Here is a 26,679-nt window from a genome sequence, read left to right as displayed (position 1 = left end):
AACAGGATGTTAATCTTGTATATTGTAGATGGTAGTGATTCAGGGTCTCCCCAAGGCAGTACCAACAGTACAAAGTATGATATAAATTACTTATTATTATTATTATTATTATTATTGAAGAAGCTGGAAGACCATGAACTTACCTAACAAGCTTCCAAGAACACCGGAATACGAAGATACCCACAACCAAGAGAACTCCCACCCATAACAAAGAGAACACGTTACTTGGGGCTGCCCAGGCCAGAAGTAGAAGGGCACTGAGGAAACGGGAAACATAACGCCTCCTACTCCTACTCCAGAGGCTTTTTGGTCTCCTTGTGACCCATTGCTACATGCAGTAACCATTTTTTTTTTACTAGGGACGTTGGCCACGCGTTTAACCACTTTTTTTTTTTTTTTTTTTTTTTATCCGGTGTCAGTAAATAAACAAGCTCATAGCAGAGTTGCCCACACATGTCTCTCCTGCAGTAAGTTGCCTACAGCTACAGCTCAAGTGATTTCGCTGTCCCTGTTTTTTTTTTTCTTTCTTTTTTTTGTTAAGAGCCCGCGCGGCCTGCATCTCTAAACAAAGGTTTGCCTTACTGTATCACGTGTCGCTAGGCGGTTAAGTTACGCTTGAGGTCGGGGGTGGGGGAGGAGGGGGCCTGGTGAGAGAGAGAGAGAGAGAGAGAATGAATTAAGTTTTATTTTCATGCTGGCATTCGTTTCTTTGGTTGTTTTAAACACACATACACACACACATATATATATATATATATATATATGTGTGTGTGTATTTCTATATAATTTAAAAAAAAATTTTAAACGTTCCTCAGAGCGCATGTATATAATGAAATAAAAAGAGGTGAGTTATTAGAATGCTAACATCATCGTATTTCGAGTGGATATTTTGGTAGCACCTGTTACAGATAACACGTGATGAAGCGGAGAAAGTTATTTTTAGTTCGACTTACGCGTTAGTGACCAGTGTAGTGTCAGCCTCACATTAGTCTTCCTTTCGTGTTTATAGCATGGATTACTTTTTCTTTAAAGACTTCCTTTATTTTTCCTTTATTTTATTAGGAAATAACCTAGTGTGGCAGGAAGGATTGTGTAGAGTATTCTGGATGCTCAAGAAACAAAACAAGGCCAGTTTAATGAAAACAACAGTAACAATAAATGTACACGAGTATGAATAAAAAAAGTTTTCAAGAAAAGAGTTGGTCGAGAACGCTCCCTCTATTTAGAAAACGAGCGGTGCCATCTGCTCTGCAATACCAACAAATTTCCGTCCTCGTCATTGTGGTGAACGGGCTCTGTCATGTCATGTGTCAGCCGTATCATTGAGGGAACAAACTCTTAACAGCTTCAGAAACTTTTTGCGTGCGTCCTCCTACGCTCCTCTTATTTCTAGAGCTCATTAGGAGTCTACTTTCAAAACTTTGTAGGCAAATGGCAAGAAGTTCCACCATCCATTTTTGTGGCAGTGTATACGTTTTACTTAGGCATGCATGGCCGTTTTAAAAAATACAGGATTCTTGATTTAAAATAAACGTAAGAATGGTTGTTACAGAGTATACATGTCTCCTAGTGAATGTATTACCTGGGGCTAACTCAAGTTATTGCAGACTGCAGTGGGTTACGTAGTGATCATATTTCTTGAAGAGACTGTTATTCTGAGCTCATTTTTAGATGTCCTACACCATGTTGTAGCTTACACTAGGGATATCCCCTCAGTGTCTAGGCTCTAAACGCTTGTTCCTCCTTCTCTTTTCCCAGACATATAACCTATTGTCTTTTAAAAGGTACTTTGTCACCTCGTCCAGGTTAGTTGCTTTTCTAGATTCTTCTGTATTCTTTTTTTTTCTTTATCATTTTTAGCTTAAACTTCATGTCTTCATTATGGATCTTTCTTCTTTTTTTTTCTTTATCATTTTTAGCTTAAACTTCATGTCTTCATTATGGATCATTCATAAGAAATGAATGTTCGTTCTGCGTGCTTTGCTTGCAGTCAGGAATTTCCACCTTTAAAAATACATCTAGACGTTTCCACCGATTTTCTCAAATTCCTATTGTTAATTTTCATTACGAATGTCAGTGTCGTTGAAAAAAAGTTATTGTCCTCTTTGTAAATTTATCGTTAAACTGAGCTGAATTGGTGGAGCAGCATTCAAGGTTTTAGCGTATCTCAAGGTTATTTAAATGTGCCTTCATGTTTTGTAAGATCCTTTATTATTATTATTATTATTATTATTATTATTATTATTATTGGAGGAACAAATGCACAGTTATGTATATGTACATAAATTTAAAGATAAATCTGTACAGATAGCTATAAGGAATCTGTTCGATTCCGCTTTTCAATTTATCTTTAAATATATGCACTTACTGTATAGATAGCTGAGGATTTGTTTCTCCATTTGAAGACTCATGCTGCTATGAGTATTTTTTTAATAATGATGATGATGATGATGATGATGATATTATTATTATTATTATTATTATTATTATTATTATTATTATTATTATTATTATTAGTGAAATAAGACGACCTAACCTGTAGTGAATTAGATATCTATGTACTTTGTGTACATCGAATCGTTGAAAACTTAAAATTTTTATCCTAATTCTTCATGTAAAAAGTAGGACTTCAAGATTTCTCAGCATGACTTTCCCGCACTTACGATCATTAGAAATAGTCATGTGCGTAGGATTTCTGTACTTTATTTGTTTATTTTAAACTGATTTCGCTCCATTTCTTTTTTGTAAACAAAGAGACGTGCTTCCCTGATACAAATGAGTTTTAGTTGATTTATTAGGCCAGTGAATGTCATCTTTACGAGGTTCGCCTGTGCGTTGTCAAATTCGTGATTGTTATGTTTTGCGTCTCTCTCTCTCTCTCTCTCTCTCTCTCTCTCTCTCTCTCTCTCTCTCTCTCTCTCTCTCGTAGGTTCTGGTTCTTGATAGAGTATATTCACAAGACGCTGAATTTTCAAAATATTTATTCAGATTTTAAAATTAGTCGGTTCTGATCGTGTTAAAGTCAAGGTTATTAATGTTATTATGTGAATATTGTAGCTATGAATTACTTGTATAATTTTTTTTTTATCCCAAGAGTAATCAGGTTTTAAACTCGTATTGATTGATTAATTTTTTTAATGCTATTCATGTATTTATACTTACCATTAATGGTAAGGTTTTGGATTTTTAAGTCTACATTATTCTGTCCATTTATGCGAGCTTGTTTTTTATTTTTTTTAATAGCTTCTCACCTGAGTGCTGTAACTTCCTGGTATTTATTTTGGAATAAGTGGGAGCTGTGTTTATACCTGATACTTATCTCAGCTGAAGATTTAATGAAATTGTATCGTAAACTCTCCGTTGCCGCCCGCTTCATTATACAGATTTTTCCTCATTAAGGACAGCCTCGCTCGCTGGGCTAATTGTTTCATGGAAACAATGATTGGGCGTAAGCGCTCGTGCGAGCGCGCATGCTTTTGTCCGTGCTAACTTTATGATGTAAACAAACGGCTGTTATAATGTCAGTATTCATGCTGGTATTATTTGTTTTGCAAGCGTGTTTCCTTGGGTGCCATATGCGTTTATGTTTAGTTGTCAACCATTGAGTGTCATTTCATTATGAAAACGCCAACTTCGTTTATTTTAAAGATAGGCCTCAGTACTTAGGTCTGACGTGACTTTCTTTTATTTTATTTTATTTATTTATTTTTTTTTGTGTGAGGTTCGTGGCGTAGTGGTAACTGAGGGACTAGTTTTCGGTTCTAGAACCGCATGAAGAGGGAAGATTTGGGGGCGAGACGTAAAATCTAGTGTACATCTGTGGACTTAAGCAGTGAATGATGTACCTAGGTGTTGGTCGATCATTGTTCCACGTAGCTGCGGCGGAGAGAGAGAGAGAGAGAGAGAGAGAGAGAACATGAGACGTGAGTTTTCAAGGCTTCATCACATAGTATGCTTCAAAATGGGAGGTCCTCGATGAAGTAAACATTCAAAAGACAGGTTTAAGGACATTTTTCTCCTAAAAACTCTCTCTCTCTCTCTCTCTCTCTCTCTCTCTCTCTCTCTTCTCTCTCTCTCTCTCTCTCTCTCTCTGAGAATTGTTTAATTCGACCTGCAGCTGCCACCTTGCATTTCTAAACGCTTTATATGGTCATCAAGTGAAGTTATGAATGCGGTCTACGCTTTGTCACGCAACACAAATGCCACCCGAGAGAGAGAGAGAGAGAGAGAGAGAGAGAGAGAGAGAGAGAGAGAGAGAGAGAGAGAGAGAGAGAGGGACTTCTGTCCTTGGAATGCGAAAGCTGAAATCTGTAGTTAGCCTTTTGTACATTTATTTCTATTTGATCAAAATAAATTTTTACATCTCATTATTATATGAAGATATTTGCGGCATTATACTTGTATACAAATCTATATTAGTATATATATATATATATATATATATATATATATATATATATATATATATATATATATATATATATATGTATATATATATATGTATATATAATATATATATATATAATATATATATATATATATATATATATATATATATATATATATATATATATATATATATATATATATATATAATAAATAAATACAATACAATGTACACGATAAAGACGGCATAAGAATATCCGATTATCGCATAGAACCTCCGCTAAAATTACAATAACGACCTCGCACGGTGTGAGTTGTCGTCATCAAAGGACGTCATTCAATTCTGAGAAACTCCTTTTTTTATGACATTTTGAAGACTGTGTTTGATATTTGATAGGGACCTGAAGCCAAATATAACTCATGCCTAGAGTGTCATTTTTGACCAATACGTTTCTCGGCAGCCGACATTCACGGGAGGTAATTGTCTGACGTTTAAGAATTCAAGGTTAAACATTTGTGTTAGGGCGTGATTCGATTTCTTACTTTTTGTTCTATTTTTTTAAAGGTTTTATACAGTATTGATTATTAAAGAGTCATGTGACTTCCAGTGGTTTCAAAGCGAAATGAGTGAAAGCTTGTGTGTGTGTGTGTGTGTGTGTGTGTGTGCGTTTGTATCATTGCCTCCAACACCGTGTGGCGCGAAGTAGCTCTTGTCTTCCCTGTTCTTTGTCTTCCAAAAATCTCCACTCATATCCAGTCTCCCTTCTCACAGATCCTATCCAGGTAGGTATGGGTCTGTGGGCTCTTCTGGTGCCCACAGAAGCCCAGCTGCCAATCTCATGTATTATTCTCGTAGGGAGTGTGTGGAGGACATGTCCAAGTCACTTCCATCTCCCTTCCATCATTATCTCTTACGGGAATTTTTGTAACAGTTTGGGTTCATGATTTTTAGCTTTTGCGGAGTGTATGGGGACTAAAAACTGAAAATTCAAGGTAAAATAGAAGATTAAAGCGTTCGTACTTTAAAACACTATGAAGCTTGAATATGAATAAAATTGCGATTTTTACAGAATCTCTTCCACTATTGGAAAGGATGAACGTGCAGTTTTATTTAAAGAGGTATTTTGTTGAAACCGACTTGTCGTGTTGATGCGGGGAATTCTTGCTTCCCAAGATATTTTGACTAAATTTTATTTGTTGTAAAAACAATAAAATATTTTTTGTACTTCGCTATCGTTTTTACTTTTCTCGCGTAAAATATTAAAAAGGAGGCTACCTTGATGCAGCGAGAGACGAAGTAAATAATGAATGCAGGTAAAGACCCATTATGGTATTATTCTTTCAGAGCGTTGTGAAGACCGTATCGTGTTTATTCTATCTTCCCTTTCTTGTACTTGCGAAGCCGTCTGGTGCATTAATTAAGGTTCCTCTTACTCGTTAATTATGAATGCTATTCCGACGAGACTGTTGTGGAATCGAACCGGAATGGCAGTGTCTTCCAGGGAAAGGACTCGACAGCGTTGTCGCTTGGCTATGGCGTGGGTCAGTCCTACTGGAAGGGGTCTCCTGGCCCAGGGTGGGTCATTCTACCCCCTGGGTCATCCCCCCAGGGGAGTATCCTTAGCAAGGACAGGGCACGTTCGAGGAACTCGCTGGAGCGTTGTTCCAGTGATTAGTTTTTCTGATCAGTGGCTAATGAATTACTAACGAGTCGTTGCGCCATCGCTGTTGAATGATAAATTAGGAATCCATAACGAAGATCAAAGGGAAAACGAGCTACTTGCGGAGCTGCCTGCTGCCTTCATGAATAAGACTGTCGTTCGGTAGGGACAGGCACCGGTTATTATTAAAACCTCATTAATTTTTGAAAGCCTACCGCCTGATTTGTTTCCTCTGTTTTTAAGTTTTCGGTAAAAGAAAATCATGTCGGCTTTGCCTGTCCGTCCGCACTTTATTCTGTCCGCACTTTTCTGTCCTCCCTCAGATCTTAAAAACCACTGAGGCTAGAGGGCTGCAAATTGGTATGTTGATCATCCACCCTCCAATCATCAAACATGCCAAATTGCAGTCCTCTAGCCGCAGTAGTTTTCATTTGATTTAAGCTTAAAGATAGCCATAATCGTGCTTCTGGCAACGATATCGGATAGTTCACCACTGTGCCGTGGTTAAAGTTTCATGGGCCGCGGCTCATACATCATTATACCGAGACCACCCAAAGATAGATCTGTTTTCGGTGGCCTTGATTATACGTTGCACAGAAAACTCGATTTTTTTTTTTTTTTTATTTCACATCGGAAGCAGATGTTGTCCTGATTGGGAATTTAAAGAGGAAACTCTGTCGCCTCTTTCGTAATTAAATCTCTCTCTTTTGTCTCTCATCCTTCGTTGTCTGGACTAGATAGGGGCGTTAAACTGAAGGTGAAACCGCCGGGCGCTATTCAATTAAATGGAAAAAACAGGAAGGCGGAGGGATGGTTATCCATGCCGTTTCAAAGGGCAATTTTGGTATACAGTTGTGTGCTTAACGTTTTTGAATGAAATTATGTATATACTATGAACATGTAATTATGTGTTTATATGAATGTGTTCGTATGTGTGAACGTGTATTAGAAAGTATGAACGCGTATGCTTGAAAAAACTGTATGCAAGAATGCTGGTATTTTATATATATAAATGTATGTTTGAACGCGTGAATATTTATGTACAGTTGAAATACTGATTTTTTCACTCCACAGAATAGGCTTTTTTAGCTAGGGTGATGATGCTGTTCCGAGTATCACATACTATGACGAGATATTACTTCGAAAAAGGTAAAGCATAACAGTATCGTGAAAATTACGCCTTATTATAATTAGTTAAAGCATACAATGAAACATTATGACGCTAGTAACCAAGAAGCAAATATATATATAAGTATACGCAATGACACTGTTTCCAACTGCTGAGTTTATGTGTGCCGAGTAACTTGATATCTTTAATTTAAAAATTGTATAAAGGCTTTTGATGGAATGGAATATGAAATTTAGGCTTGAAGCCAAGCTCTGGAATCCGAGAGATTACTCTGCGCCAAAGGCTTTTAATGACTCCCCATAAGTCATATTAAAGGAACCGACAGAACTGGGAAGAAATAAACAGTAATATTGACGAATGACCTACTCTAGTCAGGAGACGAGTGGATCGGATTCCTCGTTAATCAGAGGAGTTCCAGTTCCGTTTAATTCATATTTTTCTCTTTCCTTGTCTTCGTTATCCAAAGGCACTTTTTTTTAACAATGCTATCTAACCTGTGAATGAATTTGACGTCAGTCAGATGACCTTTGAAGGTTTAAATCAAAATTGTAATATCATTCGATTAAACGTTAAACAACGACAGGTTGACATTTGTGTTTTTTACAAAAAGATGAAAAAAAAAAATGGAAATTCGTTCATCAAAAACAGCCATCCCGTACTCTGCATTCAGTCATCCAATATATGGCGTTGCAAATACCGAAACAGCACGTTTTTCTCCTTGAGCTAAAGTGTCCTTTTTATTCCTTTGTCTAGTAATTGATTGTCCCTTAATTCACTGATACCAAGGGTTCTGTTTTACATGGAAGAGTGGCGCAAGTGTGTCCCAGTGCCTGAGGCCTGTCATTACTTTTGCCATGAAACTATGAAACAGACTCCTAGGAAAGTGTCCTTGCCAGTACTTTGGACGTTACTAAACAGAGGGCTTAGTGATACTTTGAAGCTCTGTCCCTTTGCCGCGAATTTTTCTGACTTTTCCCAATTGCCATGTATTACTGTGTACATTTATATACTGTACTACTGTACTGTTTCTATAATTTACAGTTGTATTGTAGAATACATATCTTGGCCCAAATTGTGATGTTTTCCTACAAGTATTTTGTTGCGTTTGGCCTGCTGCGTTAGTTATTGGCCACGTTTCCTGTTTATTTTAAATGAACTAATAATAATAATAATAATAATAATAATAATAATAATAATAATAATAATAATAATTCTGCCACCTCTTTTATGAGTTCTTTAATTAAACAATTGCAAGTTAACTACGCAAAGGCATTATAAATGACTAAGTTTCAGCGTCACGATTTGAAATTTTGTCTCCGTGTCCAGGTGTCAACTAACTCGAGACAGAACATTAATAATTGGCGGCAACTGCTGTGCTGACGGCAGTTGTCTGGTGTATATGTAGCACTTGTAAGCAAAGTTTGTTAGCTTTGTTTTTATAAAGACGAGGATTCTTTTGTTGAGTAATCGTAGCTCGAGAGTAAATTCAATACATTATATATATATATATATATATATATATATATATATATATATATATATATATATATATATATGTATGTATGTATGTATGTATGTATGTATGTGTGTGTGTGTATGTGCATGCTTATGCATGAAGTTTGTTTGTCTTTAATTCTGTACTAATGAATACACGTAAGCACATTCATAGGTTGATGTACTCGTATATAGGTTCTGTGTATTGAAATAAGTTGTGTAAACGGAAATATTATACGTTATAATCTTTAAAATAAATCGTGCAAGTCTATCAAGAATACGCTGTACTCGGGACCGAGTCCTGGTAGAAATTTTACCGGTTAATTCCATCTATCCCTTCTGGAACGAAATGTGTTAAATTCTTAATCCTTTTGAACTGTTTATGAAGTCGTGGTGTCACTCACTCACATGTACGCTTCTCGGAGCTCGTTTTATCCCTCGGCAGCACTCCCTTTTGAATATTAGGAACACCCTCGAGTGTTAGCAACATTATGTTGAATCAAGTGTTGCAGTACTTAAGTTAAACAGACATCAATGAAACGCGTTGCCTGGTTACGTAAGTCAGGGTTATGCTCTTAGTCTCTCTGTTAATGGAAATGTGGTACTTGGTGTGAATGATTCCCGTCTGGGAAGCTTTTAAATATATCATCTCTTCGCACCCTTGTCTGAGAGAGAGAGAGAGAGAGAGAGAGAGAGAGAGGAGGGGGAGGGAGGGACGGACGGAGGGGGGGGGTGCACAAACTGATGTAAATCACTTGCTTTGTCCCGGGAGCACGAACAGCTCAGACGGACTGCACACATCTTGCGCGCCAGCTCCAGTCCTTCATTGGGAGACACGTGACCCGCCTCTCTCTCTCTCTCTCTCTCTCTCTCTCTCTCTCTCTCTCTCTCTCTCTCTCTCAGAAGAAGAAGAAGAAGAAGAACAGCGGTAAGCTTGAGAGGGGGTGTTTACATGTTTATTATTATGCGCTGGCTGTGTTAAGTGGCATATGATATATGTTTATTATCGTGTACACTGCCTGTACGAGTGGTACATAATATACGAGCAGGAATATTGTTATGTTTTCTGTATATGATTACCTGTTGCGTTATCTCTCAAAAAAGGAATATCAATCCTCTCGTATGGCAGTATGATTGACGGTTGAAATGAGCTCTTTGTTCAACTTGTTTTTATAAAGCTAATAATCTTTCTTTTAATCCTGTAAATTTGGTAGGATAATGTAATTCGGTTTTATGGGTCGTTGAGATATTAATTATAATGTCTTCTAATATTTGTATTTCTAAACAGATATTTTGTGTATTTTACTCATTGTTTGCAATTATTTTATATTTATTTGACTACTGGTAATTTGTTGATGCGGATTACTGTTCTCTACCTACACTAAAGTTTTTTTTTAATATATTAGCATCAGTATAATAATGTAAATTATTAGTCCACAGCAGCAGAATCGAGAGACTAAAGGTTTTGTTACATTTGTTCGTGTTTCTGTCTGTCTTTCAGTGTGTGTGTGTGTGTGTGTGTATGTGTGTGTGTGCGTGTGTGTGTGTGTTTGTTGCGCTTACCTTGTCATCACAATAGTTCAATCACTGTCCGTGATTTTCTAGTAAAAAAAAAAATTATGCATATCTAGATTGTGAGGACTGATGTGTGCATAAAGGGAGAACGTCATCTGCTCCATCTGTTTGTGTCATTGTGAGCTTGCTTTGTTTATTATTATTATTATTATTATTATTATTATTATTATTATTATTATTATTATTATTATTAAAAACAATTGCTGTTTCAACGCATTCAGCTTGTAGAGAGTCTTCTCTATTCTTCTAATTCTTCTCTACAAGCTAAATGCCGTTGAAACAGCAATTGTTTTTAATAACACTGCCCTAAAAGAGGGACTCCTTCCTATTATTATTATTATTATTATTATTATTATTATTATTATTATTATTATTATTATTATTATTATTATTAGTCTGTAAGGAGTTTAACAAACCGGGGTACCATGAGTCCAGATCTGTGGATGCTGGAAAAGGCTTTATCCGTCGCCATAATTTTTATACTATGTGGCTTCATATTCGGCATGCAGTTCATACTAACAGGGCCCCGTTCGAATGACACCAAACTTTTTTTACCTTGACCATGACCTTCTTACTAAATATCGTCGCCATCAGGGGCGTTCATGTTCGGCAAACCCTTCATGTCGGGAGGAGATGGGCAACGTTGTCACCCTTTCCAAGAACCATAATGATGCCTCCTTTAACATTTCAGTAACTGGAATGATCTTATTATTATTATTATTATTATTATTATTATTATTATTATTATTAACGTGAAGATGAACTTGAACGCATAAAGCATTGCGTATGCCTGAATTTTTGACGCGTTTTTGAGTCGTCATTATTATTATTATTATTATTATTATTATTATTATTATTATTATTATTATTATTATTATTATTAGATATAATTTTCGTACCTTTTCTCCTTTTGTTACGGTTCATTTGTGGGAATTGTGAGGGCACAATTTGTTGTGAACCTAAATCATTATTTTTACGGTTGTACGCTGCAGGCACCTTACTTGATTACCATATATATCTCTTAAATTTACATCCAGTTCTTACTGCAGTGTTCTAAGTAATTGTTGTTATATATGAATAATGGTGTACGTGTTGAAGTGGTCATATACGAGAGGATTAATTACCGAGGCCTTGTGATGTCATGTTAACAAAATCGTTAGAAATTTCCATTAAGTGGAAACGAGTCAAGTTTGAAGTTATTTGCATGAGAGCATGTGGAGGTTTGTGTCATGGCTACGTTATGGAGAGTATAACAGGAGACTTAAGGGGTAGTAGGTAGAGGTAATAATGAGTGGAAAATAATTGATTCAATGTTATTTTTAGTGGAAATTTATTGGAAATCCTTGATAAAAGGAAAGACAATTTGTTGGCCAAGGAAAATAAATTGGATTTTAATTAAGGAAAGAAAAATATAACTTTTTAAGCTAAATATATCAAAGGTTTTATGGAAGTAAATGAAAGTCGATTAAATTGCCATTGAAGTATTGAAAGGAATAATTTGGAAATGAGAACAGAAATCGTAAGGAGAGTAAATGATAAGAAATTTAAAAAATTATATAATAGTGAAACGTTCAGAAAGTAATATTATCCAATTCCTATGAAGGAATATTAATGAAAGCTTTATGGAATTTTTAAAAAAATAATAATTGAGTTTTCATTAATTAAAATCATTTCAGTGGTTGAAAAGAATTTAATCTCCGTAGGGGAATGAAAAGCTTTTAATAGAAAATAACGAATGGCTTGACAACATTAATTTATTTCCGATGAATTGGAAATATCATTCAAGAAAATATTTACGTATGCATTTATTGGTAAAAAGAGATGACGGATGAAAGCTTCTCTCTCTCTCTCTCTCTCTCTCTCTCTCTCTCTCTCTCTCTCTCTCTCTCTCTCTCTCTCTCTCCAGCCCTTGCTGGGCCTTTCTCTCCTCCTCCCTGTTAACACTTCCAAATTATACACTCTTCAATGACTCGAGATCTTCCGTCCTTTCTGCATGACCAAACCATCTAAAATCACCCAGATCCATCCTAGATATTCAGGAAGCATAAGAGTGCGTGCAAAATATAGGTGAATGGTGCAGTGCATGTGGGTGGGTTTGACTCCGCTGATGAGCAAGCATAATGTGTTGTGTAGATGAAATATATATATATATATATATATATATATATATATATATATATATATATATATATATATATATATATATAAATATATATATATACACACACATATATATATATATATATATATATATATATATATATATATATATATATATATATATATATACATTCAGTTGAGGCCACAGGGCAAGTAAACGAAGGCAGTACCAAGCACTTTCGTGTTATTTCTACACGTTTTCAAGCATTTTCTTGTTGAAATAACACGAAAGCACTTTGTACTGCTTGCGTTTTATTTTCCTGTGGCCCCAGCTGAATTTACTCTCTCTCTCTCTCTCTCTCTCTCTCTCTCTCTCTCTCTCTCTCTCTCTCTCTCTGTATATATATATATATATATATATATATATATATATATATATATATATATATATATATATATATATATATATATACGCACACACGTACATACATACATACATACTTACGTATGTGTTTGTGTTTGCAGCCACAGCAAAATGCGTGAGTGATAAAGCAGACTCCAACACTCGCCCCCTACCACACTGCCATCACCAAAAACAGCAACCAAAAACTGCAACATCAACCAGGGAATTATCAACATCATCTGAGTTATTGTCGGATGTGATTTGCTTAGATCTGTCGTGCATTAGTAATGGAGATATCAGCTGTGCCTTTATGGACGCCATTACCGTCCGCCATGCATTTTGATCAGAGAGCCCACAGACTGTGTGGCTTCTCACCTTTCGTCTCTGCTTCTCCGAAAGTTTAGGTATTACTTCTTATGCTTGTTATTTTTTTCCTTAGTCGTTGTTATTCGTTTCCCCTTTTATTTATATGTTTTCCGTAGGAGGAGGCCCGAGACGGGCAGTTCATCCGTGATTTGATGCTACCTTTAGTAGACCAAGATTTCTCGTTTTGATTAGACATTGTTTTTGTGGGAATTTTTGTTTTGTAAGTTTTAATTTTGTATTTTGGTTTTGACGCACAGGATCATTTTAAAATGAAAGTCCATGTGCGTGTTTTTGCCCTCAAAAGGGAGTCTCAGAAAGGTGGCAATCATCAGGATTCATTGCAAAGTCTTTGGGATGAGGTTGCAAGCCAGTTGTCCTACTTCACCGTGGAATCAGGATTGTGCCTGAAATTCTTCCGTCTCGATCGGGAATCGAACCCGACTTTTCTTTCTAAACACTGAACTACGAGGACCTATTATTATTATTATTATATTATTATTATTATTATTATTATTATTATTATTATTATTATTATTATTATAAGAACAAGTCTAAAGCCACTCTGCTTCCGTAAAATGTTTCCTCAGAATAGAATACCCATAATAATAATAATAATAATAATAATAATAATAATAATAATAATAATAAAAACAGAAAAGCCCTTGATGCCTGTTCGGCTTTTAACGCATGCACCAATTACAGAGAGAACCTAAAAACGTCCTTTTATAAATGACGTTCGCGTCAGGGCGCTCGAAATGATTAATTTTCCCAACTCGAAATACCGCCGAGGAATTAGTCAAATTACTGCTATTTTGGATTTGACTTGAAAATATAAATAGTAAGTGGACGGCAGTGACGTAAGAGTTGGGTTTCGAGCGGTACGTAGAAATATTAATAGAGGGAGGCAAGTGACGTTTGCTCTTATTAATTTTTTTCTGAAATGTTTGCATGTTTTTTTTTTTTTTTTGCAGGGGTGGTGTTGGGAGGGGGTGGCAACGTTAGAATCTGCTTCGACGGCGAATGTTAGCAACACTGATTTTCTGTAACCGTTGAATGTTGTGTACATCAGTGGCAGATGTAACTAGCATGTATAAAATTCGAGTGTTGTCTGTGATCTGTTTCGACGGTAAATGTTAGTAATTGATTTAATTTCAACTTCAAATTTTATCTTACTTGATCGGCAGATGTTACTGACATTGACTTAGTTTCGACGCCATGCTCTCGTCGTTATGGTTCCTCAGGTATATAATGTTAGATATGTTTTCGCCGACAGTGTTCACCGTTCATTGTAATATACGTCACTGGCGGGTATTGCAAGGTTTTTATTAAATGTTAACGTTAACGCTTATTCATGTACCAAGAAAGATTTTACTTAATTCATATTTCTATTAACTAATTAACAAACCCTACCAGCGTTTCTGTTTTCCTTTCATCTTACAGATGAAATAAAAACTTATGGCGTTTGTTTCACTCTGAAAACGTATTCAACCTATTCACATATCTTGAGACAATTTTATTAACTAAGCTCTTATCCAGAGAGAGAGAGAGAGAGAGAGAGAGAGAGAGAGAGAGAGTTGTCATTGTTCATTTGATTCATTGTCATGTTCAGCTTTGTCATTTCGTTAAGAGGCAAAAATTTGAATATTACTTATTTCACTACAAAAAATTATGTCTTTCTGCTCACTTGATGTATCGGCCAGCCTTTTCTTTCACTTCCGTAATGGCAAAAGTTATATCCACCGCCTGGTTTCAATTTGCCGCTTGGCCTGCGGTATCAAATCTGATTTATTTCTGCGTCAGATGTTACAAGGCTCAAGGCTTGTTACGTTTAATCTCTCTCTCTCTCTCTCTCTCTCTCTCTCTCTCTCTCTCTCTCTCTCTCTCTCTCTCTCTGTCGCTTTTATTTTCATGTATCTCTTTCAGCGGCAAATGTAATCAGCTGCATGTCAGTACCTTAATGACATATTGGTGTTAATGGATCTTCCAGTTTGGCAAATGTAACATTTTGTGCGTTGGCTTATATTTACTTATCATCAAAATCATCAATAGGAAGAGTCTTCTGTTTTTGGGGTAAGAATAAGCGATTTCACTTTTCAACTTCCTCCGTTGCTACTAAGAAATTCTATCGGTTTTCTGATAAAATGGAAATCTGGTGTAGTTTGTTCACATGTTTTGTCATATGGGATACTTCAAATTTAATAAGTATATTTATAGCAATGACTGATATTGTCCAGTTGTTGGATACAGGCACTAGGTCTGTAATTATAAAGGTATACATCTTGAAAATCTCTCTTGCTGGGAGCAGCTCCCCACCTCTTTGTAGACTTTGAAACATGTCCCTGCAGAAGCTACATTTGCCCCAGTCTTTGGTTGTCTGGAATTAGCTCTTAAATCCAGTCTAAGCGGATCTGCACACCATGAATTTTAGTATAACATAAGAAGGCATAATTATGTTCTCAAAAAACCTCCCTGAGAATATAGACTTTAAACAAACTGCTTGTGTATACATGCAGGCGAATCAGGTACACTAACGTTGTTTAACTAACCCAAAATCTTGGTGGGATAGGTGCCTTTTGCCCTGCCCGTTTAACATTGCACGCCTCATTTAAACCTTATAAGTTAACTATTAAAATTTTAAGGCCACCCTGTCTGATCTGGATTCTTTGTATTTATTTTATACCTAACTATTGCCTGTTGGATGAGCTTGTTCTCTAGGAACATGTTAGAGATTCCTTGCAAACTTTAGAGGTCTGTTTTCAAATGGATTACAGTATCAGTAGAGTGTCTTTCAGATGTGCAAGACTTGGTGTATCTTTCCTTAATCATGCGTCAGTTGTTTGGTGTCGATTCAATGCATCTTTTATTCTTTGCTTTTGTGTTTGCGTGCTTTCCATGTGTCGAAAAGCTGAGAATTTTTCAAGTGTTATGTTGAAATTGGTGCTCATGAACTCCTCTCACAATTAGAGTCTTCTTAAAGGGCTATGATGATGAGAAAACAGGATATATTAGAATTAGTTGGGTTAGAAAATAGAAAATTCAGATAAAGGACTATTTTCCATTAAATTTATCGCTTGATGAAAACGTTACTAGTAAATTATATAAGCTGTTTCACCTTCTTCATATCCTCTTAAACAACACAGAACTCGTAATATTTTCTTATGAGTCCCTAAATCATGATAACTTCCCAGACAGATCTCTCGGGTAAAATTTCACTCGCCTTCTCTACCGGAAATAGCGTGGTCAAGTGCATATCCCTTCAGGACCTGTCTATAACCTCGGGCGACCCACGGCGTCACAGGTGAGGGGAGGAGAAGCTCTTCTTTGAGATCTGGGCGTTACTTGGGTACCCACCCTTGCGTGTTGTTGACTGTAATATAGTGAAGAGTGTTCATCACTCGACAATGGTACCCAAAGATTGATTCAACCTCCTTGATGATACCCGCATCTTTTTTATTTAGTATTGCAGGTTACTCATCACTTGCTATTAGTAGTTCTAGTTTATTTGTTGACTTTTATTGTTCGTTATTCAATGTTGCTTTATTCATTCATTTTAGCTCAGTGCTTCTTATTGATTTTTTTTTTATATTTTGAACGCAGATGTTTACTGATGCACTGCATTGACATTAAATTATAAACCTTATAGAGTTTTCTTGTGAACTTACCATCCTGATGGTGGTAAAATTTTGACAAGTCTGTTGTTATGAAGTCTTTACCAGCTAATTTCAAAATGTTTACAGCTTTGACCGCTGTACCTCTTTGTAGAGGTTTTGCAGCTTTTTAAATGCGGTCGAGCAGGTTAGTATCCAAAGGCCACATGTACGAAAATTCTCCTGTGACTGAACACAACCATTTGCGCTCAGTTCACCAAGTTGTATTTTACTCTCTAGCAATCCTCTGTAATTCGCCATTAGAGTGCTATGAAGGACTAAACAGAAATACATCCCTCCTATGATCAGCCATGTCAGTTTAAAAGCCTGAGAGGCAAATAAGACTAGGAGGAGGAGAAAGAAACAGTCCTTGAGGGGTTGCTGGGTCGTCTCTTGGTCAACCACCCTTCAAGGTCAGCGGACCCTTCCACGCTTGCTCTGTGGCGGCGGTGGTGGTGATCGCCCCCGTGAAGAAGTCATCTTCAGCGGGTGTCGTCTGCAACCCATCGCTACTGCTTAGTTTTTACAAGCGATTTAAATTTTCTTTTTCACTTTCCATGGAAGCCAATGGTTTTACTTGTGGTATTCAGTTATTCATATATTTAGTTGTATTTCTTCCTGTAGGTTTGGTCATGCCAGGCTGTATCGAAAGAAAATTTAAAACGAAACAATCGTCATTGTTTACTGTCCTTTGCTTTATTATTTTCCTTTCCAGACCTATTCAGTCCGGTTACAATTCAACGTATATATTTACCGGAATGCCTGATGTTTTTTACTTAATTTAATAGGTAAACAACCATTCTCTGGCAAAAAGTGATCTAATGTTCTAGACGTGGTATATTTTTTTATGATAATGTTTGCAGTTTGGCAGTAATATTAGGACACTTTTTTTTTTTTTGTTAGTGCATATCTAGCGATGATTAAGATACGTAGGCAACACATAAGTAAACATGCATGGCGCGCCTGCTCATCCTTGCACATTAATTCGTATTCAGACTTCTGACCAGTAATGGACTGTCCATTTAAATATTACTCATAACTCACTCTTAAAAAGAAAAAAAAAATCAAGCAAAGCGAACTGGTCGGATTTGAAAAGAAAAAAAAAAAATTATGTCGTGTGATCTACTGCTTGCCTCTGGGAAGGTTTTGTGGGGTGGGGATGTTGGGGGTGGGAGAAAGGGGTTGCAAGATAGAAGGTGGGGGTGGGGGTTGCTATTCGTTGTCATATTCATCTGGCTCCAGCCCTCCGGCAGCCAATTTATTTTGGATTAAATCCTTTTTTACGCTGGTAGGTTTATGTGGGGGTGAGTCTGCTGAAAGACCTTGCCAGGTTTTCTCAATGTGTGTGTTTGTGTGTGTGTTTGAGGGAGAGAAAGAGAGTTGGGACGGGTTCGTGGATAAGATGTATTTATTTGTCAAGTTACCCATTCATTCGGTTATATTAGTTAAATATTAGCTTCTTTCCTCAACAAAAGAAACTCAACATGAATGCAGTCGCTTACTTATTAGAAGCACAGAAACTATTTTTGAGTTAAGCAATAAATCTCTTGTGGTTTTAAGGTGGCCATATGTTAGCACGGGCTCTTGTTCTTAGAGCAACTCGTAAAGCTTGTTAGCTTTTTAAAAGACCCCTGATACTACCTAAGATATTGTAGTGGTTTCTTTTACAATTAGGTTGTCGTTAACATGTGATGGCGTCAGCGTACCTGTCTTTAATACATATATAATATATATATATATATATATATATATATATATATATATATATATATATATATATATATAATTTATATTATATATATATAAATATATTTATGTGTGTGTGTGTTTTTGTATGTATGTAAATATGTATAATATATTGTTCGCTTTTATAAAAAAAAGAAAAGTTAGTATTCTTGCCTTGTCCGTTTCGTTAGGTTCATTTTGCATTCATCTTTAAATACAAACATATATATTTTCTTTAGCCCCATTGTTGCTGTCCTCCCTGTCTCATCCTATGTCAAAGCTCATCTGTTATCCTTTGTCCGGAGAGTTTCATGAGATGTTTAAAGTCATTCTCAAACTTGATTGTTACTTTGACCTGCATTGTCATTGTTGTATTCGGTACATTGTCGTAGATCTCTCTCTCTCTCTCTCTCTCTCTCTCTCTCTCCCTCTGAATTTTCGTTTGTGTGTAACAAAGGAGTTGACTATCTTTGTATCTGTCTCATGGTGAGGTTTGATATATATATATATATATATATATATATATATATATATATATATATATATATATATATATATATATATATATATATTAAGGCTGGAGTAGGGGGCCAGATAGCGAGATCGTTCGCGCACAGAGAGAGAGAGAGAGAGAGAGAGAGAGAGAGAGAGGGGAGAGAGATATCAAACATAAGCATTGAACAGTAAAGGTAACAAACTATATGTTTTATTACAATATTATCGGTAAAGCAATATTTGTTTGTGTTAAGTTCCAAGCGTACCAGAGACACCTGTTCAGCTGATATGAAATGGCGACCTCTTTGTTACGCATAATGTATCAGTTTCTTACATAAAGAATAGTTACTGGATACTTCAGGGTATGTAGGATATTAGATCTGTAAGCTCAGGTTGCGTAAGTACACGAACGAGATGCTGCGGTAATTGTCAACACAAATAACTGCAACGTGACGACATTTTTTTATTAGTAATAGAAGACAAAGTTAAACGGTCATCAATTTACGTACATTTAGAGCAATTTCTTAATGACGAGATTCGAACTATTTTAATTTTTTTACGCTGACGTAAACACAAATTCATACGCTTCCATTCTCACACGGAAGGCGGGGGGGACGCATAAAAGAATAAAACGGTGTACGAATAACAATTCGGAAATTACTGGCAGGCTTACATGGAATTATCGGGCATTAGTTCCATTCAGGGCCCTTATTAAAACTCATTCCAGCCCAAAATTACGGAGCTGCACGTCCCCCTGGCAACCCTTCAGGCCTAAATTTCATTTTTTTTTTCATTCTTTCGTTCCAGAAAGAAATTACAAAGAAAAAAGAACAGTTTAGAAAATATACATGGTTTTTAAGTAATTATGCAAATTATGATATTAAAGATATGATATTAATGACAAGAATATAATTTTTTCCTTTCCCTTTGTCTATTTCTGTTGTGAAGAACATGAATATCATCAACTTGAAGTTAAACTTAGACATCAGGGTAAATTTGAGAAAAAGACAGAGACCTATTCGGAAATAAGTTAAAAATTGATTTGTCATAAGCAACACATATATATATGTATATATATAAAGAGAGAGAGAGAGAGAGAGAGAGAGAGAGAGAGAGAGAGAGAGAGAGAGAGAGAGAGAGAGAGGCCTGTACACCTGTACCATCAGAGAGTGGTTCGGATACGAAACTTTTTGGTTTTCAGCAAATGTTTATGGATTGATAATGCTAGCCTAATGCTTATTTCTAACCTGTATGTGACCCACCACATTCGACTAACTATCAGGTATTTCATTCGCTGTTTGAGTCAAGAGGGGTACAGAGGATTTTTTATAAGACGTTTCACTTTAGTGGGTTACATCATTGACTCATGAGCTTATATGGATTATATATATATATAATATATATATATATATATATATATATATATATATGAAAATAAGAAGGCCCATAAAACACTATTTAAAACATTGAAACCATATATTTCGGGCACTATATGGTTTCAACGTTTAAATAGTGTTTTATGGGCCTTCTTATTTTCATATTACACTGTAGTATTACAGGAAAAGACATTCATATATATATATATATATATATATATATATATATATATATATATATATATATATATATATATATACATATATATATTATATACGTGTGTGTATGTTGTTGGAAATTTTTACAAGCGTGAATTAATTACCCAAGACTTGATGGAAACTAGACCAAGATCTAGTGTATTTTGGCCCTTTAAAAATGCCTGCAGTACACTTGTCATTTTGTTCCGAGAAACCCTTTAGATAAAATTCAATAATGTAATTTATATAAACTTTGAGGCTGTACACTCAAAACATAAAAAGAAATTGTGAAGTACAGTTTGATAGAATAGCGAGCCATGTTTGCTGTAATGGATTTTGCTCTTACCTTTTTGGCTCTCTCTCTCTCTCTCTCTCTCTCTCTCTCTCTCTCTCTCTCTCTCTCTCTCTCTCTCTCTGTGGCGCTATTATTAGACGTGCGGAGGAGGGACTGGAAGGTCACAGGTAGACACTCAAAGCTACAGCATTCAGTTTCAGGAATGAAAATCGGACCTCAGAATAGCGAGAGGATTGGATGACGGAGGCTCAAGAGGAGTGTCTGAGGTTAATTTCCTTGTAATTGGGAAAGGGAGAGAAGCGACGCAGTCGACAAAACTTAACAAGGAAAAAATACGCCGAAGTTTCTTCGGCGAAGTCAAGTTTTCTGTACAGCCGCTACAACGTATAATCAAGGCCACCAAAAATAGATCTATCTTTCGGTGGTCTCGGTATAATGCTGTATGAGCCGCAGACCATGAAACTTTCAGCCACGTCCCGGTGGTGGACTGTCCTATAGAGTTGCCAAACGCACGATCATGGCTAACTTTAACCTTGAACAAAATCAAAACTACTGAGGCTAGAGGGCTGCAGTTTTAGTATGTTTGATAATTGGAGGGTGGATGATCAACGTACCAATTTGCAGCCCTCTAGCCTCAGGAGTTTTTAAGATCTGAGGGCGGACAGAAAAAGCCGATGAACAGACAAATATTTTGGAAATTCATACATGTCTATAAATGCTCTTTGTCTTTATTTGAAAAAAAAAAAGTTAAATTGGTGATTTAGTAAAATGAAATTGGTTAAGAATAAGTAATAAACGCTTGCTTTATTCATCAAAAAGAAAAAAAGAAATTTATACTCACAATTTGAAAATATAAAAAAAAAGAAAAATTGTAACAAATTATTTCTCGATTTTCTGTTGCAAACAGGGCACGAAGGAGAAAGAGGTTAATAGAGAGAGAGAGAGAGAGAGAGAGAGAGAGAGAGAGAGAGAGAGAGAGAGAGAGATATGCGATGGACTGCAAACCAAACCTGTCATTGATATTCAAGGTGAGTTTTGAACACGAGAGGAAACTGTTTGTTTTGACGGGTCGTGATGATCAACATAAGACGAATGGCTGCCTCCTGCGGGGCGAAGGTATTTATATGTTATAAAAGTTTAAAAATTCAACATCCTGCAACCAGATATAGGTAACAGCGCGGCTCGTGGCTCGTTAAATTATCATTTAACGCAGGCAGAGAATGATCGTCGAAGCTTTGATTTCATGTGAATTGCTAGTTGCTTTTTGTATGCATAGTTCAATGGGACGAACGATTCAATGCTTTTTAGTTTTCTGTACAAGAAAACTATTGTGCCGGCTTTGTCTGTCCGTCCGCACTTTTTTCTTTCCGCACTTTTTCTGTTCGCCCTCAGATCTTAAAAACTGCCGAGGCTAGAGGGCTGCAAATTGGTATGTTGATCATCCACCCTCCAGTCGTTAAACATACCAAATTGCAGCCCTCTAGCCTCAGTGGTTTTTATTTTATTTAAGGTTAAAATTATCCATGATCGTGCCTCTGGCAGAGATATAGGATAGGCCACCACTGGACCGCGGTTAAAGTTTCATGGGCCGTGGCCCATACAGCATTATATCGAGATCACCGAAAGATAGATCTATTTTCGGTGGCCTTGATTATACGCTGTTAGGGGGGTTTACATTTTTTCTTTTTTGAGCTCGCAACTTCATTCTTGCAACGACACGTTACAATTTACAAAATATTCAGTGTCCTTACGTAGCCCCGTAATTTGAATGCTTTTTTTTACTATCTAAGTTTTTGTAAATTGTTTAAAGTCATTTTTAGTGCATTTGCATATTTTCCCTTTTTTTAAATTCGTACCTTCATTGCTGCAAGGACGCGTTACAATTTTACAAAATATTCAGTGATTTGTTGAGCTGGCGTCACTGGAATTTGTACTATCAGTGTTTTGTACAAAGGACGTAGTGAAACATTTACTAGCAACCTTGAAGTGATATGTTAGCCTGTTAAAGTTAAACACAATGGAATTGATTACAGGGTTTGTGATAATATCAGGTAAATAAAAGGTGAACTCAGTATGACCAGTATGATTTTTGTTATATGATAAGGTTCAACCTGAAATGCATCATGACCAGCATTATTTTTGTTATGATAAGGTTCAACCTGAAATGCACCGTAGGTGTTCACGTTTTAATACCGTATAGTAATACTGGCAATGCAGAGAAAAGCGTGCCAGCGGATTAGAGCAGCTATTCTTGAAAATGTGCTTTTACACTCTGGAACTGCCAATTTTCAAGCAATCTTCCATTGCGTTCTTGAGCAGTCAAGCAAAATCACATGCCTCGAGGCAATTTTTTTTTTCTTCTTCTTCTTCATTCTGATCTGTCAATATTTACCTGGTCCGGAATCACATCGAGGGAACGGGTTCGTGGAATTACCGAGTGTAGACGTCATCGCGGCATATATTATGAAGTGTTATAGTTGCGAATAAGCAATCTATTTTTAAAGATAGGAATTTTAGCAAGGCAGCCTTGCTGATGTTATTTACTGCTCTCTCGCTGTCAGTAAGCATTTGATTTAGACTGACATTACTTGCGATGAGAATTTTAGTGATTCAACCTTGACATTTAGAGAGTTTTTCGATTTCCAAGCAGATTTTGCTGTATTGACGAATGACAAAGTTCTTTCTGAGAGTCAGTTATGTTTTATAAATGCTTGAAAGTCTCTACTGCTTCGAAGTTTTTATCGTTTAATTCATAACTTTAAGGTTCACAAGAGTATTCGTATTGCATTCATTAGTCTCCAACCTTTACCTCTCTGTCTGTTTGTCTGTCCTTCCGTCAGTATGTCTGTCACGCTTACCGTGTCTTCGTGACTCCTCTTATAGGGACAGCAGTCAAACTAGGAGCAAAATTAGACCAGTGCCTAGATATGCGTGTGGGGGGAGAACTGTCTGTCTGTCTGTCTGTCTGTCACGCTTACATTGCCATTGGAACTCTTACGAGGTTGAAGGGATTTTAATAGAACATAGTACACAAATGTAGACTATCGTATATCTTTTTGATTTCATCAGTAGGAATTTTTTTAGAGAGAGATGCCGTGGGGATAGGTAGGGAACACGTATTTCTTCAGCCATCCTTTTGGAATGTTTGTTTATTTATACAAGTAGATGGCATTATTGATTCGTGGCATCCAGCTGTTAGTTAATTGAAGGTTGTGACTTCTGTTGAAGGATTCCAAAAAATATTATTAAAATAATATTTCATTCCTTTCCAGGTTAGCTGAGCGGATTCTTTGACCTCAGATGCTAATTGATGACCAAAGGTACATTTGAGGTAAGAATTGTAACTGTATATTCGTCCCGTTATTGGCATTGAAAATCACCGCATTAACACGCACATACATAGATACATACATGCATACATTTTGCACTTTGTGAATTGTCATGTCATTGTGCGTTCTGTAATCAAAGTGTATTCACTAATCCAGTCCTAAAATCCGGAGGGAACTTCCACCAAACCTCATCATTCGGGTGCAGGCGTCGTTGGGATATAATGGGCCCAGAGAGCGAGCAGAGTAATAAGAGTTAGTGTCATCTGTCACGTGTCATGTATGGGTTTTCTCTTCTATGGTGACTTGCTGAGCAAGTTTGTGACCTTCAGATTTTGTTCCCGAGGAATGTACGCCATTTTACTCAGCATGAAAAACTGGAATAGTGTACCTTTGTGAAAATAATAACCCATTTCCTTGTCAGGTATATTTCAAATTCCGCTGCTCTTGTTAATGGTATTTATTATTATTATTATTATTATTATTATTATTATTATTATTATTATTATTATTATTATTATTATTATTATTACAGTATCGTGCCTTTGAAAATGAAAAAAAATTTAAGATTTCAATTTCATCGTTCTTGTATTAAGTTTAATATGGACATTTCTTGTTTAGATCTGAATGTCCAGAGATTCTGGCCAAAATGAAAAAATGATAAAATTATCAAAGCACCACGGTATAAAAAATCCCATGTCATAAATTGAACTTATTTGGTAATATATACAACGTACCTTTATCATAAAAAATGACAATTAATATGTATAACTGCGCAGTGGTTAGCATCTGTTACAGTGAACGTTCTGTCATTGCATAGGTGGTATTATATAGCTTATTACTTTTTAGCAAATATTTTTTTCATGGTAAATATAAATTTTAGTTTTCTGTAAAAGAAAACTATTGTGCCGGCTTTGTATGTCCATCTGCGCTTTCTTCTGTCCGCACTTTTTCTGTCCGCCCTCAGATCTTAAAAACTGTTGAGGCTAGAGGGCTGCAAATGGGTGTGTTGATCATCCACCTACCAATCATCAAACATACCAGATTGCAGCCCTCTAGCCTCAGCAGTTTTTATTTTACTTATGATTAAAGTTAGCTATTATCGTGCTTCTGGCAACGATATAGTTCCATGGGCCGCGGCTCATACAGCATTATGCCGAGACCACCGAAAGATAGATCTATTTTCGGTGGCCTTGATTATACGCTGTAGCAGCTGTACAGAAAACTCGATTGCGCCGAAGAAACTTCGGCGCCTTTTACTTGTTTCTTTTTGACGCTAATTTCAACCCACCATTTTGACCTATTTTTGTAATTTAGTTTTTCTGAGCATTTTGCAGCAGGTTAAAACAATTCATCTTTGAAATGGTACCCAAATGAATGATTATCCGACCATGAAATCTCCACTTTGTACTTAATGACCAAGAAAATTATAAAAGCGTTTTTATCTTTTTCCTTCTTATAATCCGGAGTATCTGGCATAAACATCGTTAAACTGTATATCAGTGGAAAAGCAATTTAACATGATTTTGAATAGTGCAAAACAAATTTATATCCCTCTTAATGGTTGGTCGTATGGCAAAGTACACATTTTTGCTTTCAGCTAAATTCAGCTCGTCTTTTTGGCGTTTTATTTATGAGGTTTTGCGTTTTTGAACTTCGCGTGATAAATCACAAGTCTCATATTTACAGTAACACCAATATCGGTGTCTTAGCCTGAAAGCTAACATGACACAGATCAATCAAAGAGAAATATCGCTAGACACAAATGTGCTCAGTGAAAGATGATGTTGCACCCCCAAAAAAAGATGTATGGATTCAAGCTGCAATTTATATACTACTTATTATTTTTTTAAATGTCCATTAATACAGAATAAGCCTGAAACTTGATTAATTTGTAAACGCAAGCCTCCATACGATAGACTGAAATCCATAAGTGAAAAAACTTGTTAACGGTGGAAAGAGTATAATTGAAAATTATATAAACAAAGGTGTTTTTGTAAAGTTGATTCAGATTGTAGCTCTTACACAGCTTTTACAAACATTAATTGGCATCTTAGGTCTGTGGAACCGGATTTTTTTTATTTAACGCTTTCTTGAAATAGCAAACCGCTGGATTCACTTACAAATCCGACAGGTTTGTCTTAATAGTGTAAAGATACCGTTTTGGTTTTTTGTGTTTTATTTGAAGTTCAGATGATCTCATTTCACATTACTTTACACGGCTCGTATAATGTACACCTTGGAATGACTCCTTAGAATCCCAGCGGTGACAATGGGCACTGACTCATTCATAATTTAAATGCTGAATCGTGGATGAGCCAAATGGGCGACAATTTCCAAACCAATTTGGCGTTTCAACACCCATACAGAACACTGGTAACAGCGTCGCGTTAAACACTCCTTATACATACTGCTCATTCTCACTTACCTTTGTCTTGCACGCAATCTTGAGCATTGTGGATATCATTGCCCTTCCTTTCCGATGTCTGATAAACTGGTAATG

At 36.2% G+C, this 26,679-nt stretch overlaps 1 protein-coding gene across 3 annotated transcripts in view; it reads left to right on the top strand.

Moving 5' to 3' along the window:
- Window positions 1-26,679, top strand: part of LOC136838472 (transmembrane protein 198) — a 525,581-nt gene that overhangs the window by 351,054 nt on the left and 147,848 nt on the right. For 2 of the 3 annotated variants that reach the window (XR_010853002.1, XM_067103423.1), the window contains exon 2: window positions 24,123-24,181. The exons of the other annotated variant lie outside the window; for it this stretch is intronic. The gene's annotated coding sequence lies outside the window, so the exon portion shown is untranslated. The remainder of the gene's footprint in view (window positions 1-24,122; window positions 24,182-26,679) is intronic. 3 annotated transcript variants of the gene reach the window in all.

This window comes from Macrobrachium rosenbergii, chromosome 5 (genome assembly GCF_040412425.1).
Source record: "Macrobrachium rosenbergii isolate ZJJX-2024 chromosome 5, ASM4041242v1, whole genome shotgun sequence".
NCBI lineage: Eukaryota > Metazoa > Arthropoda > Malacostraca > Decapoda > Palaemonidae > Macrobrachium > Macrobrachium rosenbergii.
The sequence above is the reverse complement of the archived record's forward strand: the minus strand, read 5'-3'. Positions and strand labels throughout refer to the sequence as shown.